At 35.4% G+C, this 7,447-nt stretch overlaps 1 pseudogene; it reads left to right on the top strand.

Moving 5' to 3' along the window:
- Positions 1 to 2,168: 2,168 nt before the first annotated feature.
- Positions 2,169 to 2,298, top strand: LOC133070815 (U2 spliceosomal RNA; annotated as a pseudogene).
- The last annotated feature ends 5,149 nt before the right edge of the window (positions 2,299 to 7,447 follow it).

Raw genomic sequence — 7,447 nt, 5'->3', positions numbered from 1 at the left:
CACACCGTCATGATTATCTGGGTCATGAAGATCTTTTTTGTACAGTTCTTCTGTGTATTCTTGCCACCTCTTCTTAATATCTTCTGCTTTTGTTAGGTCCCTACCATTTCTTCCTTTATTGAGCCCATCTTTGCAAGAAATGTTCCCTTGGTATCTCTAATTTTCTTGAAGAGATCTCTAGTCTTTTCCTTTCTGGTGTTTTCCTCTATTTCTTTGTACTGATCGCTGAGGAAGGGTTTTTTATCTCTCCTGGCTATTCTTTGGAACTCTGCATTCAAATGGGAATATCTTTCCTTTTCCCCTTTGCTTTTCACCTCTATTCTTTTTACAGCTATTTGTAAGGCCTCCTCAGATGCCATTTTGCTTTTTTGCATTTCTTATTCTTGGGGATGTTCTTGATCCTGTCTCCTGTTCAATGTCATGTACCTCCGTCCATAGTTCATCAGGCACTTTGTCTATCAGATCTAGTCCCTTAATTCTATTTCTCACTTCCACTGTATAATCATAAGGGATTTGATTTAGGTCATACCTGAATGGTCTAGTGGTTTTCCCTACTTTCTTCAATTTCAGTCTGAATTTGAAAATAAGGAGTTCATGATCTGAGCCATAGTCAGTTCCTGGTCTTGTTTTTGCTGACTGTATAGAGCCTCTCCATCTTTGGCTGCAAAGAATATAATCAATCGGATTTTGGTGTTGACCATCTGGTGATGTCCATGTGTAGAATCTTCTCTTGTGTTGTAGGAAGAGGGTGTTTGCTATGACCAGTGCGTTCTCTTGGCAGAACTCTTTTAGCCTTTGTCCTGCTTCATTCTGTACTCCAAGGCCAAATTTGCCTGTTACATGAGGTATCTCTTGACTTCCTACTTTTGCATTCTATTCTCCTATAATGAAAAGGACATCTTTTTTGGGTGTTAGTTCTGAAAGATCTTGTAGGTCTTCATAGAACCATTCAACCTCAGCTTCTTCACCTTTACTGGTTGGGGCATAGGCTTGGATTACAGTGATATTGAATGGTTTGCCTTGGAAACGAACAGAGATCATTCTGTCATTTTTGAGATTGCATCCTAGTACTGCATTTCAGAATCTTTTGTTGACCATTATGGCTACTCCATTTCTTCTAAGGGATTCCTGCTCACAGTAGCAGATATAATGGTCATTTGAGTTAAATTCATCCATTCCAGTCCACTTTAGTTCACTGATTCCTAGTATGATGACATTCACTCTTGCCATCCCCTGTTTGTCCACTTCTAATTTGCCTTGATTCATGGGGCTAGCATTCTAGGTTCCTATGCATTATTGCTCTTTACAGCCTCGGATTTTGCTTCTATCTCCAGTCACATCAACAACTGGGTAATGTTGTTCCTTTGGCTCCGTCCCTTCATTCTTTCTGGAGTTATTTCTCCACTGATCTCCAGTAGCATATTGGGCACCTACTGGCCTGGGGAGTTCCTCTTTCAGTATCCTATCATTTTGCCTTTTCATAGTGTTCATGGGGTTCTCAAGGCAAGAATACTGAAGTGGTTTGCCATTCCCTTCTACAGTGGACCACATTCTGTCAGACCTCTCCACCATGACCCAACAGTCTTGGGTGGCCCCACATGGCATGGCTTAGTTTTGATGCGTTAGATAAGATTGTGGTCCATGTGATAAGATTGCCTAGTTTTCTTTGATTATGGTTTCAGTGTGTCTGCCCTCTGATGCCCTCTCACAACACCTACCATCTTACTTGGGTTTCTCTTACCTTGGATGTGGAGTATCTCTTTATGGCTTCTCCAGCAAAGCGCAGCCACTGCTCTTTTTCTTGGACGAGTGGTATCTCCTCACGGCTGTCCCTCCTGACCTTGAACGTGGAGTAGCTCCTCTCAGCCCTCCTGCGCCCACGCAGCCGCCGCTCCTTGGATGGCATATGAGTATATGAGTATACTTACATGCAAATATATTCAAGCTATCAACTAACTTGGAATGGTCTCTAGGGATGTATGCTTCTCTTAAATCCTACGTACATACATAAAAATGTTTTTTAAGCATATATGTCTATATAAATATCTTTATTGTCTTATCAAATTTTCATATGTTCCTCACAGTCATGTCATCTACAACTAAACAAAAATTTGATTGTTGTTTCCCAAGTTTATATATTCCTGCTATTGCATTAGCTAGAGCCTTCTTTTGCTTCTTGGCCTTTTGGCTAAGATCAAGTGTAGCTAGGGCCTTCTAAACAATTTTATAAATTTTATTGAAATATAGTTGATTTACATGTTGTTTAATTTCTGCTTGCTTACAGCAAAGTGACTCAATTAACAAAAATACCTTGTTTTTCATTTTCTCTTCCATTATGGTTCATTACAGGATATCAAATATAGTTCCCTATACTATACAGTAGGACCTTGTTTTTTTATCCATCATATATATAATAGCTTGCATCTGCTAGAGCCGAATCCCCTCCCTCACCCTCACTTGGCAACCATAAGTCTTTTCTCTATATCTGTGAGTGTGTTTTATGTCCATTTGTGTTGTATTTTATATTGCACATGGAAGTGGTGTAATATGGGACTTGTCTTTTTTAAAATAACTTACTTCACTTAGTATGATGATAATCTCCATCCATGTTGCTGCAAATGGCATTATTTCATTATTTTTAATGGCTGAATAATATTCCATTGTTTATATATACCACATCTTCTTTATCTGTCGATGGACATTTAGGTTGTTTACATGCATTGATTATTGAAAATACTGCTGATGTGTAAACAATTTTATCATTTAAATCTTCCTTCTACTTCAAAGTAGTAGTAAATTATAATTAAATGGAACTTGTTTAGAATTTTCTATGGAAAGTCTTATCACAATTCAATAAATATGTTTATTCTTTTGAAAGTTGTTATTTAGATTTTTTTAATTTTAAGAATGGTTATTTGGAATCACTTAATATTACTTTATAAAATTATATGATGAGATGCAAAGTTGATGCATTTTGATATGACAATTTTCCCCTCACTCTTTACATTACTCCATGATATTTCCTTTATTTAAGCAAGATGTAGATTGTTCTATGATTACCTTCTCAAAAAAAAAGGACACAGCAAAATATGGATATCAACCAAGTCAGTGCTATGCTGTTGACTTTCAAAAGCTCAAGCTTTGAGGGATTCAGGACATAAACAATAGATTTGGAAATAATGTAGATGAAGAGGCAAACTATCTCATTTCCAGGTCAAATAAAAATTCTTTGGAAAAAAGGAAATCATAAACTTGGGAGGAAAACACAAAATTGTCTCTATATTCTGACTTGACCCCATCCTTGGGTCAGTTTGTATATGATGAGGTTAAAGGGCAGCAGGACATTCCAGAGCAGAGGAGATCTATGTCTTCCGTGGGAAAGCAACTCTCTGCCTTTTTTGAGGGAAAGCGATTGCACAGGCTATGGGCAGTAGTTTAGTGTAGTAGGCAGCCTCTGAGATGGCACCCAGATATCTGAAGCATTGAGTGTCAGGCCCTGTGCTATCCTATCACCCTAAGTATGGGCTGGACCTAGAAATTTTCTTTTATTAAATAAAATATGGCATTCCTGAGACTATGGCTTTCATCTTCCCAGCTTTTTTCTTTTTGGCGAACTCACTTTAGAGGAAAAAATTTGCCATGTTATGAGTGGTCCTATGGAGGAACCCGGAAGATAAGGAACCAGTTCCTTCACTCCGGTCAACAGTGAGTGAAGACTTTAGTACTGCCAATAGTCATGTGGGATGGTTTAAGATATCTGCAGCCTTAGACGTTATCTTGCTTGCAGCCTTGTGAGAGGCTCTGAACCAGAGAAAGAGCTAAGCCTGGATTCCTGATCCAGTCGTGATATGATAATATACGTCTGTGGTTTTAACCCACTAAATTTCAATAAGCTTTTTTTTCACAAAGCAATAGAAAATTCATATAGATATCATTATGTGAAGCATTTCTACAGATAGATTTCAAATTGGTTGTCACCTCAATGCAGATATATTAAAATGTTATCTTTTTTATCTGTGACTAGTACAGTCTTTAAAAGCTGTGTGAAGTTTAATTTAGACCCAGAAGGATATAAAAGCAATAGAAGCAACCAAATATTTCTGTACCTTTGACAGTGGTATGATATTTACTGTCATACCAGTAAGAGATAGCTGACACTGTAGAGGTTTGCAAAAGGTAAAAAGGGATGAGTTACCTGTCAGTTAATTTGATTAAAGATTGAGTACAAAGTGTTAAAATGCATATCTCAAAGGATCCAGTGTGTTCAGATAGCAAAGACTAGCTAGTACTCCTATTCCACAGACACTTTAGACACATAAAGTTCTCAGATATCCCACCCTTCATCTCTAGAAAATTGTTGAGAATTAAGGTGACTCAGATTAAATTCCTACAGTGAGGGAGAGCTCGATCTCAAAATATAATTCAAGATAAGTTCAAACAAACAAAGGAATAAACAAGTGTTGATAGGCAAGTTCCATTTCACATGTATACTAGAATTTTTTAGCTGAAATTCAAACTACAATGATAAAATAATGCTTTTTTTTCCTCCCATAATTTGGAAATAGAATAAACTGTTGATATACTGATAATTCGGTGATTTGAATTACCTTTACTTCTTTCAAATAAAGAACATTTTGTCTTTGTCTACCTTTGAATAATTATCTGTCATAATAAATGGGGGAAATTCTGATAATAAAAACATAACACAAATTATAAAATAGCCTTAGTTAATTTTAACAGAGAAGATGTAGGGCCCTTATTAAAAAAATATTTTCATAAACATTTTATTACATTTTATATTCACATGCTATTAAATAACATAGGGAAGATCCTTTGTGCCCTTTTCTTTCAAATGTAATTTCTTGTAAGACTATAGTATAATACCAAAATCAAGATATTGACCTTTATATAATCTATCAAAATATTCAGATTTCCCCAGTTTTTCTTGTGTGTATGTTTGTGTATTTAACTCTATAAACTTCTAATGCATGTGAACACAGGTTCATATGTATATTATCACACAGCCAAAATATAGGAAAGCCCCATAATCACAAGTCGGTGGTAAAGCCCAAGGAGGCTGGAACTCCCAGATCAGGAGTTGTCAAGTTTGACTTTCTCTGAGGCCTCTCTCCTTGGCTCACTCTGCCTCCATATGATCTCGTCTTTTAGTCTGTGTGTGCCTGGCGTCTCTTTGTACGACCTCATTTCTTCTTACAAGGACACCAGTTAAGGTGTGATTAGGGCCTGTCCTAATGACTTTCTGTTAACTTAATACTTATCTACAAATACAGTCACATTCTGAGGTAATCAGGGTTAGGGCTTCAACTTATGAATTTGAGGGAACACAATTCAGCCCATATATAGGGACATTTCAAAAATGTTATATAAATAGAATTATACATTGCCTCTTTTTTTTTTCTTCTGTTCAGCATGATTCCCTGGAGTTTCATTCAAGTTGTTGCATATATCAGTGATTTGTTTCTTTTACTGCCAAGAAGTATTGAGATTAATTAACCATTTATTCTTTGAAGAACATCTGGGTTGTTTCTATGTTTTAAGTTATTTTGAGTAAAGTTGCTGTGGACATTTGTGTGCAAGTTTTATGTGAGCATACATTTTTATTCCTCTGGAATAAATATCCAAGAGAGCAATTTCTGTTCCATATTGTAGTTGCACATATAAGTCCCCTAACTCTTCCTAGGTGACTGTACCATTTTTACATTCCCACCAGTAATGTATAAGTAATTCAGTTTCTCTGAATTCTTACTAGAGTTTGGTGTTCCCACAATTTTTTTTTTTTTTTTTTTTTTTGTTATTCTGGCAAGTGTACAGTGACATCCCTGTGGTTGCATTTTCTCGATGGCTAATGATGCTGAAAATCCTTTAACATGCTTCTTTGACATCTATATATCCTTCTAACTAAAAGATATGTTCATGCCTTTCACTCATTTGCTAATTGAAATTTTTTTTTAAACTGCTGAGTGTTGAGGGTTCTTTATATATCCTAGGTACTAATCGTATGAGGATATATTGTTCTCACATATTTCCCAAGTCTGAAGTTTGTCTTTTCATCTTCTTCCCATGGTCTTTCCTGGTGTTGTCAAGGAACTTCCTTTGAGGCACTGGAATTCTATGTTAGACTAAAAATTCTAAAATTCTATGTTCTGAAGTATGACAAATTATCAAGATCTACAAAGACCCAGTCAAAAACAATGCAGCAGTTACACCATAGATTTAAGTATTATAGACTATGGAAATAATCTTTCTGTTTTCTGAAGACTTTCAGAGAAGAGCATAATTTGTTCATTTATAATAATAACAGCTAATATTTATAGTGACTTTAGCAAGTTCTAAATACAGCTTTACATGCATTTATTCATATAATCCTTCTAACTGTATTATATAGCTATTTATTATTTATTTTTTTCCTTTTAACAGAAATGTAAAATGAGGCTTAGAATGATTGATTTTCCTGAACCTTGAGATATTATAACCAGAACATAAAGGGATTTCAGGCCAATCAAGAAAGTACAGGATTCTTTTTCAGTTATTGGAATTAAAAGTACACGTTTTACTGACCTGGTGAAAATTTAGTGTCTGTTAGTTGGAATTTTAAAAGTCACTGGGATATTTAACAGATGCTAGATATTTGTTTGTATACATGTAAGCATATGAATTTCTTTTATAATGTACATAAACTGTATTGTGATTTCATTATACAACCTACATATAATTTCAGAGTGACTATTTCTCTGTACATTCTTTCTCTATTTTACTGGACACACAGAATTACCAGAATGGTTCTTAAACATTCCTTAGTAACAGATCCCTTTAAAATATTCATAAAACTATGGATGCCCTCAGTTATACTTCACATGCAAATATAATCACAGTCTTACATATGCTGATGCAATTTCAAATGGTCTGCTGGTCCCCTACTGCTACCTCTAAGTTAAATAAGTCCATTTTCTTTCCTAGTTTCTAGTTTGATTTTGTCAAGTTAAAGTTGAAGTCACTAAACTTGTACATTCCCCTGTAAACCTGTAAACTCCTTGATGTGGATAAAGATATGAAAATTCTAAATTCCTTATTTGGTTATCTTAACTTATGTTCTACAATGACCTTTGCAGTCAAGTGTTGGGAGTAAATGTTTCATAAATGAAACTTTTATTTTATAGATTTCAGTAAATCCACAGTCTACAGTATTGAGTTGAATGAATAAATTATGGTATTTCTGACCAAACCCTGTCAATGTTGTCTTCTAGCAAAAGGGATTTTTTTTCACCAAAATGTTTTTAAACAGGAGTTTCATGGCTCCAATGTGTACAGGATGCTGAGATCAAGACAGGCAATCCCATATGCCAACAGAATAGAGAGATGGCTCATGGACAAAGAATTAAGCTTCATTCAAGCATTCTTGAGGTCAGTATAGAAGCAGGCTACCAGT

Source organism: Dama dama, chromosome 15 (genome assembly GCF_033118175.1).
Source record: "Dama dama isolate Ldn47 chromosome 15, ASM3311817v1, whole genome shotgun sequence".
NCBI classification, from domain to species: domain Eukaryota; kingdom Metazoa; phylum Chordata; class Mammalia; order Artiodactyla; family Cervidae; genus Dama; species Dama dama.
This window is presented reverse-complemented; position numbering and strand designations above follow the sequence as displayed.